This window comes from Dreissena polymorpha, chromosome 6 (assembly GCF_020536995.1).
Source record: "Dreissena polymorpha isolate Duluth1 chromosome 6, UMN_Dpol_1.0, whole genome shotgun sequence".
Lineage (NCBI taxonomy): Eukaryota > Metazoa > Mollusca > Bivalvia > Myida > Dreissenidae > Dreissena > Dreissena polymorpha.
This window is the reverse complement of record NC_068360.1, coordinates 33,154,273-33,166,911: the sequence shown is the minus strand read 5'-3', so window position 1 is coordinate 33,166,911 and position 12,639 is coordinate 33,154,273. Positions and strand designations below refer to the sequence as shown.

Sequence of the window (12,639 nt, the reverse complement as noted above, 5' to 3'; positions counted from 1 at the left end):
GGACACAGACACAGAATATACCTTGAAATCTGTACAGATTTTCTAAGCAGAATTACAATGAAGCAGAATTTTATCTGTAAAGGTTATTACACAAGACAGAATTTTAACACTTATAATTTTTACAAGACAGATTTTTAGCACTTTGCATTTTAGCCAGGCAGAATTTCTGTACTTGGTAGAAACATGAGGCAGAATGTTGGACTTAGAAAAAATTTAGATTCAACATTTCAAATTGGGACTTGTAAAAATTTAAGAAACAGACTTCTGATTTCAGTTTCTTATTGTTTATTGCAGGAAACATTTCTCTATTCACCGAAAACTAACAGTTATGTTCAATTCATACAATAGTTAAAATGACCAAAAAATACAGCATATTATTAGCAAAAAAAACAAACAGCAGTATCTATTGTTCATACCATAAAGAACATAGAAAGTTACAATTTAATCCAACAGGCTTCAAGAAAAATCTACAATGGAGTGAAATAAGGTTTGTTTTTTTTTTACAAAGTTTTTATTCTTTGCTTATTGCTGGATAAATTGTCCCAAAATATTGAAAATTGCTAGGACATTTTGTCTGCTGTTTGTCAGCAGTGACATTTTCAATGATATCCAAGATAGAGAGAGATCCAATTACCCAAGTTTACCCAAACACCAGCGTCAGGTGTGATAAATTTACTCCTATTTCAGCACATTTACTTTACTTGGCTCTCGTTTTATGAAAATATTCATTTGAATGCCAGTGCTTTAACATAACAAATTTTGTGACAAAAAATAAAAATACCATTATAAATAGGAACAATTAAGAAATTAAGACATAACATTATTAAAGTGTTGTAATATATATGGTTTTAAAGATGTTTGGTTTAGTCTACTTTAAAAAGGTGGTTTAGTCTACTTTGAAAAGGATAGTACACTTGTAAGTGTGCGACAAAATCTCAGAGACTTGACATTCGAAGTTTTCAAGCGAAAATCAAAATGTTCCATGAAATGGGGCGCAGAAGACGATGAGGAAAGAATTATTATTACCAGAGGTATGTTAAAATTTGCTTTTTCTTTCATCAAAATATGTATTTAATCTGTTGACAGTATTTGGCTTTGTTTGTAAATTTGTTTAAAATTGAAACTTTGGTTGTGCATATTCAACTTAAAAAGCATAAATCATAGTTTCCTAGTTTTTGAAACAATGACCTTGACCTTGAAACGACTGGTCCCCGAATGAATTCCTATGCTAGGTCTGTATGTAAGCAATGAATCTGCATACACATGATATATGCAGTATCGCAATCCAAACTCAAGTTATTGAGCAGAACTTTTTTTTTAAGTCACCTTAGCACTAAATGCTCATGGTGAGCTATATGATGTCAGTCTATGTATGTATATATAAGATCTTTTAAGGAGGCTTTTAGATCACCTGAGCACAAGGTTGTTCTTATTGTAAGCTTTTGTGATTGCCTTTTATCCATTGTGCCTCAAACATTTACCATGTAAACACTGTTGTGGAAATATTTAATGTCAAATCTTTATGAAACAAGAAATCTTTATGAAACTTGTTTTGAACATTTTTTTCAAATAATAGCACTTTTGCTAATCTTAAAAAAACAACAACATTTGTTTTAATGGTAATACGCCAAGTTAGGAAATGGTTCCTATACATACAAAAACATAGACACCAAGGTAATTCTTCCTTGTATTGCTATAATGAAATCTTCTGAACACAAGTGACAAACTGCACAAATCAATTGAGTTTAACTTTGGCTCTTAGGTACTGGTAAGCTCAATATTTTCCTTTGACCCTCATTTTATTTGCATTAGCAGGCAAGTTAAAAAAGATAAATGATTATAATTTTCCAGATGGTTCAACTGATGGAACATTATCCAACCACAATAAAAAGATTTGGAATGCGCAAGTTTTGCAGTGCTGCCTTTTACCTGATGGTGAAACTTAGTTCCGGGTATGTAAGGTATTAAAGTAAAAGTTTTTTTCATAAAAGTCTTTTTTTATTAGTCTTTTCAAGACATAAACATTGATTGTATCATCATAAAGCATACATTATTAACATTTGATTAGCAATGTTCACAGATTTTGATTTAGATCAACTTCTGTCTTACAATATATTTTTTAGTTAAGTCGAATGAAGTGCTTTCATTTATTTTTAAACAGCCATAAATCCGAGGGAGACACAAGAACGGTCAAGAGGTCAGGTTCTGGCGGGGAACAAGCATGACATAAAGCCTGTGCTTGATGCCGTCATCATTTCTGCCTGCAAAGGTACATTTTGTCTTGTTTTTTTGCTAGGTATTTAACATAATGAAACAGTGGTAGGAATTTTATTTAAATTTATGACCAGGTTTTCAAAGAAGATAAAAAATGAGATTATTAAATGCGGGTAGGGCATATCTGGTCAATAACTTAAGTTTGCCTAGACTCAATTGATGACCTTGCATTGAGGCCAAGATAGGGATTGCATACAGAGCCCAAATGTGTCACTAAAAATAAACAAGAAACCGTCGGAGACGGGTGATGCTCCCCAAAGGTTTTTTTTGTCACAATATTGCACTATATATTCAGATAAAAGGAAACGTCTTGAGGGCACAGTAGTTGGGGGGACAAATTTTTTTTTATAGAAAATTTCAAAAGGCCATAACTCTGTGAAAAATCATTCAGCCAGAACCCACTGATAATATGCACATCTCTTCTTGGTAGTGAAGCTTCCCATAAAGTTTAATTGAATTCCGTCATTAGTTGCTGAGAAATAGCCCGGACAAGAATTGCACTATATGTACAGTTAATGGAAAATTTCAAAGGGCCATAACTCTGTGAAAAATCATCCGGCCAGAACCCGCTGATAATATGCACATCTCCTCTTGGTAGTGAAGCTTCCTACAAAGTTTCATTGAATTCCGGTCATTAGTTGCTGAGAAATAGTCCGGACAAGAATTGCACTATATGTACAGTTAATGGAAAATTTCAAAGGGCCATAACTCTGTGAAAAATCATCCGACCAGAACCCGCTGATAATATGCACATCTCCTCTTGGTAATGAAGCTTCCCATAAAGTTTCATTGAATTCCGGTCATTAGTTGCTGAGAAATAGCCCGGACAGGAATTGCACTATATGTATAGTTAATGGAAAATTTCAAAGGGCCATAACTCTGTGAAAAATCATCCGACCAGAACCCGCTGATAATATGCACATGTCCTCTTGGTAGTGAAGCTTCCCATTAAGTTTCATTGAATTCTGGTCATTAGTTGCTGAGAAATAGCCCGGAAAAGAATTGCACTATATGTACAGTTAATGGAAAATTTCAAAGGGCCATAACTCTGTGAAAAATCATCCGACCAGAACCCGCTGATAATATACACATCTCCTCTTGGTAGTGAAGCTTCTCATAAAGTTTCATTGAATTCCGGTCATTAGTTGCTGAGAAATAGCCCGGACAAAAATTGTGCACAGACGGACACACGGACGGACAGACGAAGCGGCGACTATATGCTCCCCCCAAAATAAATTTTGGGGGAGCATAAAAAAGTTCACTTTAGCTTGGATGGAGGTATTGGACACAAATTGTGTGTTAGCTTTATCCTTTTTACAGCCATTCTCACCCTAATCCTCTGAATGAAGTAGTGGAGTTGTCTGTTACTCAACTTACTGACATTAGTTTCACTGTTTGGTATAAGCACTTGGTCCTGGTAAACCAGCTATTCCAGGATACTTTGAGTTGGTTAACTTAATGATATGACAGGCATATTGTTGATATGCTGTTGACAACAGCCAATAATCCAACAAAATCAAACAATAATGCAAACGTAGAAAATTTAGTTGTTTGCAGTTTAAGTCGGATCAAGGTCAAAGTAACATTTACTAAATACCAAAAAACTATTGGGATCGCATTTTAACTTTGGGTCTAATTAATACTAGAATCAAACAATGGTTTGAAATTCAATTGGATGTTTGTGCTATAAGTGAATTTTGTTGGGCTGGCACTTGATGTATGATATCTTTAGTACAGGTATGGCATTACTGTTTGAAACTGAGTAGTTAGAATAAATTGGTTTCACTATGTATCAGTTTTTTAGCTCGGCTGTTTTCGGAGAAAACCTGAGGTATTGTCATAGCCAGCTCGCCGTCCAGCGTCAGCCTTTCCGACGTGCTTAAACCTTGACATTTTGCTCTAAAATCAAAGTGCTTCCACCTACAACTTTGAAACTTCATATGTAGATGCACCTTGATGAGTTCTACACGCACACTTATTTTTGGGTCACTAGGTTAAATGTCAAGGTCACTGTGGTCTCTAAAAAAAATAAATATATCTGACAAGCTTTTATTTAATCAAAACTGCACCCGCAGCCGAGCGTTGGAACCTGTTATGCGGTGCCCTTGTTGGGGAATGATACAAATATGTAAATGTGTAAACATTTATTTTTTTCCGATAGGTTATGTCTGGATGTGGTGCAAAGACCACAGCAAAACAGTGCCAGATGACACCTCTTTCAACAAGGCAGTGACACTCCAAATAGACTACTCCAGGAAATAAATGAAATCATCTTGTTTTAATTGAGACTAAAAATAGGGGGTGATTTTTTAATTTTTACCCTGTCATAATGTGATCAATTCAACAACAACAAAAATATTGGTACTGTCAGTATATTTCATTGTGTACATTTTATTGTTTACATTTTAAAATTTCATAAAAAAAATGTTATTTATTGATGGTCTGTTTATTTTGCTTTTTCTACCTGGATACATTTTTTGTACAGAAAATTTTCTGTACAGAATTTAATATTAAACAGATTTTATTCTGCACAGAATTCTATTCTCACATTTTGGTTCTCCCCAGATTTAATTCTGCCAGATTTTTTTCTGCCTAAAACAAATTCTGCTTAATTTAAATAATTCGTAAAATCTGTACAGAATTCGTTCTTTGTTTATATTGAAAAAATCTATAAATAGAAATCTGGTTCAACTCATTTAAAATGGACACCAAATATTTTCTGCACATATTCTACACAGATTTTGTGTATTTTATTCTGCACATAATCTGGTTGCAGTCTGCCCAAACATTTTCGTACAGGTAGAAAGGACAATTACCGAAAATACAAATAGATAAGAAATAATAAATAATGAGAACAATGATGAAGTTTTGGATGCCATGACCAAAACGCTACGATACCAACAAAAACTTTTTATCACCTATCTAAACGTGAAGAAAAAAGACCAAACTTTGAAAAACTTTCGGATTAAGATCTCAGAAACCACCCTGGAAACTTTCAAAACATAAAGCGTTCCGAAACAATTTACAAAAAATTTCGCCTGCGTATCAGGCCCGCCTCTGTCACCCAGACGAGGCAGTCGCTGGTAATTAGCCCCCAGGGGTCCACCATGGTTAGGCCCCATTGTTGACCCCATTTTTGACCATGAATGGGTAGGCATGATGTATGGTAAGATGTCCGTGTGGACCGAAATGACTAGACCAATGATGAACAATTTAATTTTGTTTAATATGGATTTTTTTCTTGTGTTTTATTTGTAAATAAGGTGCATAAATATTTTATTTGTGTGTGTGACTGGACTTAATATTCCCTGCAAATTGGATTTACGTTTGTGACAGGATTTAATTTCATTTTTTTTTTAAATTGCTTATTTGATTCATTCATCAGATAAAACAATATATAATTTTTATTGAAATAAGTCTAGCTAGAATGATCTTTCCAAGTAATATTGGACTTTTCAAATGTTGTATGTGAAAAGAGACATTATGTACACTACCAATTATTTTATATTTGCATAAACTTGTATAAAGAATGAATTCTTATGTTTTAGGACCATTTCCAAAAATGATGATAGTATGAGTATGTTCTTTAAATATAACTTCATATATGGATTTTTTAATTTTCGAACATTTAATTTTTTTTTTTAAACTTCAGCATTACATATATCTGACACTTCTGTGTTTTGAATCAGGTCCATGTTTTAGTAGAATTTCAGGTACTCTTTTAAGTTTAAGAATCGTGGCATAACTGTTCATCAGGTAAACCTGAGGGTTCAGGTAGGGGGTTTAGTATATAAACCTGATGTTATATTGAAGAGGGGGGAGGTTTTGGAATTAATTGAAATTAGAGAAATACAGCTAAGAAAAAGGAGATTTAACTTAACATATTTCTAAGGTGATGTATATATTCTAAATGTCTAATGTTTGACTTTTGTTGGAAATAAAGTGTGTATATAATGTAAATAAACTGTAGTAGTAGAAACAAATGACTTAAATTTGTACTAGCTTTGCTAGTTAAATGAGTTACAAGACAATTTGTCAAATTTATGGACTGGTGGCAGCGTATAAACTTGACTGAATTATAAATTCTAGTCAGGATATTTGTGCAAGACTAAGCTTTGAGTTACTACCATCAATTAGTTCTAATTATGCGACATTTTGAACAAAGTGTTTTAAACAATCAAAACAATTTTCAGACTCACCTTGTTATGATATTTCCCATTGAAACAACAATAAAACCTGTTTAAAACACATCTTTGATATTCAGACACAAACTACTGCAATAATCTTTGATATTCACACACACACACTACTGAATGGCTGCATGTGCTCTAATCCCCAATCTGTATGCATAAACATTTCCATCTGTTATTTATCTTATCAATGAGGCCCCTCTGAGATCAAAGATCTTTGATGTGAGTGCTCAGGTCATAATAGGCCTATTTCTAGGGAGTTTAACCCTTTACCACTTAGATAGTATTTTCAGGCATTTGTAGTTCCTTAGAAGTCATATTTAATTTAAGACCTTTTTTACTAGATTCAAGTTTGTAAGGCTTCATTTCCAAAACTTAGATGTAAGCCTGTTACACATTGTGAACCAACATCCTCATTGCAACAAGAGTGCTAAAAAGGTTTAAATATAGCCATCTAAGGAAAACTTCCATGCTCCATGGCGGCCATGTTTTTCAAGAACCATAACAAATTTAAAACATAATTATCATATGAGAAAAATGCAAAAAAAAACACACAATAATTTGAACAAAAAATCCAGTTGGTAAAATGAATAATGCAGTGCCAATACCGCTCCGTTTTATATGCATTAAATGCGAATTAAAATTACATTTGACACACTTTTTTGGGAAGGGTAATGTGTGAAGTTAATATTCCCAGGGCAAAAAAATCACTCTTTGCCCTCATGGCTGTGCCCTGCAATAATTCATTATAAAGAAAGCAGACGTAAGCTAGCTAGAGCATAAAATTGTATTTTTTGAATATGGTTTTTAAAACAAGGGCTGTTTGTAAAACATGCATGCCCCCCATATGGGCTGTCAGTTGTACTGGCAGCCATTGTGTGAATAAGTTTTTTGTCACTGAACTTGACCTTTTTTGAATGACCCTTGGTTTTAAATTGCCTTTTGAAATGTCCTCATTTAATGTGACTGAGGCTGTATACGAATGTAGAATATCACAGGTTTACATATTGTTTTGCTCATGTCTGTCCGTCAGTCCGTCCACCAGATGGTTTCTGGATGATAACTCAAGAACGCATAGGCCTAGGATCATGAAACTTCATAAGTACATTGATCATGACTGTCAGATCGATGACCCCTATTGATTTTCAGGTCACTAGGTCAAAGGTCAAGGTGATATAATGGTACCTTAGTCTTAAAACACACGAAAAAAATCCAAATTGTTCATCATTGGTCTAGTCGTTTCGCTCTACACGGACATCATACCATACATCATGCGTCATGGTAGGCATGAGGCCTGACCATGGTGGACCCCAAAAACTATTGAAAAATTCATTGATGATGAAGACTCCATCTGCAGGTTCCATTAGTCCAAATTTTTGACGCTCTTAAATATTAAGCTACTTTTTATATGGGTAATATTTGGAGCGTACAAAGGGTGAAAGACCAACTATGTGGTGGGAATGTTTTGTTCTTTGTCTATATTGTTGCGCAAGGATTTTGTGCGCAACATTCAAGCCCCGATATAAGATACTTAATAACAACGGATTGCAATAATATTTACATACCTGTGTAGATAATTCATTTCTCGATAATGTTCCGTAAAAATTATGTAATGACACTTTGAATTTTGCACGCCTGAGCAATTTAAATCCAACCACTATTCAATTTTTCAATATCTCTCGATTCGCTCGCTGTGTAGATATAAATCGATAACACGACCTCGATGTAAAGCATCTGGTTTAAAGTGGAAGAATAAACAGCGTAAAATACAGTTTGCGTTCGTCTGTTGTGGTGCAGCGCGTTACATAGTAAACCGATGTTATACTTTTCTGGATTAATTTAGCATTGTTTTTTTTCTAAACTGACAATTAAAAAATTACATCTTTTATTTTTATACTGTACATAAATAATATTGATACAGATCGTACAGTATACCGTCCTTTGTAACGTAGAATGTAAGTACATAAAACAACACAGACAGAGGTGCAAAAAAGACATGCATAAACACTTCCTGAAACTTAGAACAGTGAATAGAAACTGCACCATATCTGTTTTGAACATATGCTTATTAAATCGACAAAGTTTAGCATACTATATCTAGTTACGTAAAAGTCGGTGTTAAAAGCTCATGTTAAATAAAATTACGCGTACACGTTACACCGTAATGCCTTCTTCTGATTGGTTCATATTTAAATCAGTTTCATGACATGGCTACAGGTCAGTGATTGTTTTGCGATTTAAGCAGAAGTTTAACTGAAGAATTTATGCCTTTCTAACTTCGAATCGACGATATTTGATGTAAAAATGAACTTCTGAATTAAAACTGAATGAGTTGGTAATGTTATTTTGCAATTTTACGCAAATTGATGAAAATTTAAACTTTCTGGTTTCCACCACAAAAAAGGTCCTTCAACCATGAGACGTTCCAAAGAATTTAGCCCATATAAAAAGTATCTCTAAATTCTTTGCGCGTCTTATAAATGAGACTACAGGTTCCATTTAAGAGATGCTAGCTGTGGACTACAAGTGTATCAAAGATACATTATCTGTTTGGAATGGTACATCGCAGTGCAAGGAAACGGACACTAATTAAATTTCAGACATATGTGAAACATGCAATAACACTATTATTACAAAACCTTTGTCCATTCAAGGATTTGACATCAGAAAGAGCTCAGCTGGTGAAATAGAATATGACTTTGAACCCCAAGTCAAGTTTTCACACTCTGACAGACCTGCCTATCGATCCACCAGCCTGAAATAAAAGACTCTTAGACAATACAACTCAAAGTGAAGCGCGACAGACTTTGGACCCCAGTCAAGTTTTCAAACTCTAACAGACCTACCTATATTAATTGCTCCACCAGCCCGAAATAAAATACTTTTAGACAATACACCTCAAAGTGAAGCACCACGGCATACTTAGGTCAACACAAAGGCGGTGAATAAAACAGATTTTAAAGAAACAAAGTGAAATAAGTCCACAGACCCTATAGCCCTGACTCGAACACAACAGGAAGTCACTGGTAATTGAGAAAGAATTAAACAATAACATTTTTTCAGTAATGTGTGACTGACATTGTTGATGTTGAAACAGAACACTTACATTTTTGTTTTCAGATATTAACTATTTAATTAAATATAAAGTATGTGTAATTTATTTTCAATAAGTGAAACTTATTGATAAAGTGTATAGCTTGTAGTTACTTACTCAGTATTGGTTAGAATCTGTGTTCCACACAGGCAAAATCCTAAAAATAGATTATAAATTTAAAATATCAACAGTCACACACAAAATTAAAAATTGAAATTATTTAAATTTTCAATGTAATTTTCTGTGTGACTGTGATTATATCACCATTATCATGTAAAGTATGATACAGAACACATGCATGTAAAACTTTAATATTGAGTTATAACGTTTCTTATATTCTTTTCTAACACAATCAAGATCATTTCCATTGGTTTGCAGTTCTTGCTGACCCTAGTGAAAGAAAGCAGGTTTCCAGAACAGCAGGGGACTTAGCATGGCTGTTCAGCCTGCAAAGCCCACCACAGCCGTTCCATCAGGACTTGAGCGTGCTAGAGACGAAATGTCCCAGTATCTTAAGTCTGATTTGTTGAGTTTAGAACTTGACCCAATCATTTGGTGGAGGGAACATGAGAGTAGTGTGCCACTGAACGTTGGCTGTACTTGCACGCAAGTATTTGTGTGTTCCTGCTACAAGTGTTCCTGCTGAATGTATTTTCAGCACTGCAAGGGACATTTTAACTGCACAGCATGCAAGCTTGAACTCAAAAAAAGTGGACATGCTTATATTTCTAAAGATAAACATGAAGTAAAGTATATTGAACAATTATGTTATGTTAAATAGTTGAACTTAGAAATAAATATGCTTTACCAGTTTGAATAATACAGTTAAGACTTGGTCATATTGTCCTTGTAGCATATTTATAATCAATTAATGTTAATGTCCCAGAGATTTATTGTATACATTATACAGTATACAGTACACAATTGAACAACATGTTTAATTTTTACTTTTTCATTGAATGTTTCTGAATATTAGCATTATTTATGTACTGGTTGGATTATAGTTCATTCCATTACTAGTATAATCATAAAATAATAAACCAGTTATAAAATAATTATGTTTGTTGACTGGTTATAGAAAATTATAACTATAACAACAAAAATGCAAAATATATGATATGAGAAATAAACTTTTGCTGTAATAACTTAAATGTATTCCCAGTCATTATGATTGAATAAAGCCTTGATTGTTTCCTCTTGTTCTGATGTAAGAAGGAGTGCTACCTTCCTTGCAGCCATCTTATCGAACATGTTTCAGAATTTGATTTTGGTTTGACCTTTTATTTAGGAACCACAATTCTGTTGAAACTGATTCAACTAGCCAATCAAAACTCACTTGAACATTTACCCACCGGATTTGAATTCAAATTTTGACAGTTTATCTGCTCAGTTTTTAATTAAGCTAAATTTGATTTATTCAAAATATTGATAAGAGTTTTAAAACTTTGCAAACAGTTATTGTGTTTAATTGGGTTGTGCTTAAAATCTGGATCATTTGGAATATTAGAAATTCAATGTAAAATCATGAGTTTGAAGGATATCACAAACATCAGTGACTCAAAGGATGTTATGAAACGTAAACGAATGAGCAATGGTGAAATCAAGGAATACCATTATTCCAAGTCAAGGAAACAATTTACACTTGTGTTTAAAAGTGATTCTGAAAAACTTGCTTTTGAGACAAGATTAGAAAATTTGAAACAAGAGCACCGCATAACGGGTGCCAACGCTCGGCTGCGGGTGCAGTTTTGAATAAATGAAAGCTTGTCAGAATTTTTCTTTTTTTTTCTTTTTTAGAGGTCACAGTGACCTTGACCTTTGACCTAGTGACCCAACAAGAGCTGTCAGAGGACAGCGCGCTCGACTATTCGAGTGCTTGACAGCCTAACGTAAGCCATCATAGAGAGCGGGGTATAGTGTGGGTGTGTGGTCATTTAATAGATATTTCAAAAATAAGAAAAAATAGGGAAAACAAAAAACACATATTGTATGTACACCTGACATTATTAAATTTTTTTGGGGGAGGGGGGGGGGGGGGGGTTATGGGCTGGTGCGTGGGGGATGGTTTGGGTGGAGTCCATTGTGGTATGTCAGGTAAGGGTTGTTTTGTCAAAGTAGGAATCAAATGTGATCATAAACAAGACTATCGCCAAGCAATAAAAGTCCCCTACCGGCTCCACCAATTTGTCAGATATTTTACCATTTTCAGAATATTTTTTTTTGTTTCCATAGCAACCACAATTTTTGACATAAGAGCAAAATAAAATGACGTGCGTAATATCCATATTGCCATCTATTCATGTTCCAAGTTTCATGAAAAAATATAAGGAACTTTTTAAGTTATCGCAGGATCCAGAAAAAAACACCATTTTCAGCACTATTTCTGGTCTATTTGTTGCCATAGCAACCACAATTTTTGACGTAGGAACAAAATGAAATAACGTGCATAATGTCCATATTGCCATCTATCCATGTTACAAGTTTCATGAAAAAATATTTAGAACTTAAAAAGATATCGCAGGATCCAGAAAAGTGTGACGGAGGGACAGACTGACAGACCGATACAAAACCATAAGTCCCCTCCGGTTAAACCGGTAGGGGACTTAAAACAATTTTCAGCACTATTTCTAGTCTATTTATTGCCATAGCTACCACAATTTTTAATGTAGGAAAAAAATGAAATGACGTGCATAATGTCCATATTGCCATCTATCCATGTTCCAAGTTTCATGAAAAAATATTAAGAACTTTTAAAGTTATCGCAGGATCCAGAAAAAACACCATTTTCAGCACTATTTCTAGTCTATTTGTTTCCATAGCAACCCCAATTTTTGACGTAGGAACAAAATGAAATGACATGCATAATATCCATATTGCCATCTATCGATGTTCCAAGTATCATGAAAAAATATTCAGTACCTTTAAAGTTATCACAGGATCCAGAATAAAACACCATTTTCAGCACTATTTCTAGTCTATTTGTTGCCATAGCAACCACAATTTTTGACGAAGAAAAAAATGAAATGACGTGCATAATGTCCTTATTGCAATCTATCCATGTTCCAAGTTTCATGAAAAAAT

At 34.0% G+C, this 12,639-nt stretch overlaps 1 long non-coding RNA gene across 1 annotated transcript; it reads left to right on the top strand.

Moving 5' to 3' along the window:
* The first annotated feature begins 591 nt into the window (after positions 1-591).
* LOC127834767 (uncharacterized) lies at positions 592-4,530 on the top strand. Its single transcript, XR_008028118.1, has 4 exons — positions 592-1,031; positions 1,852-1,952; positions 2,162-2,269; positions 4,436-4,530. It is a non-coding gene; the product is annotated as an uncharacterized LOC127834767 (long non-coding RNA).
* The last annotated feature ends 8,109 nt before the right edge of the window (positions 4,531-12,639 follow it).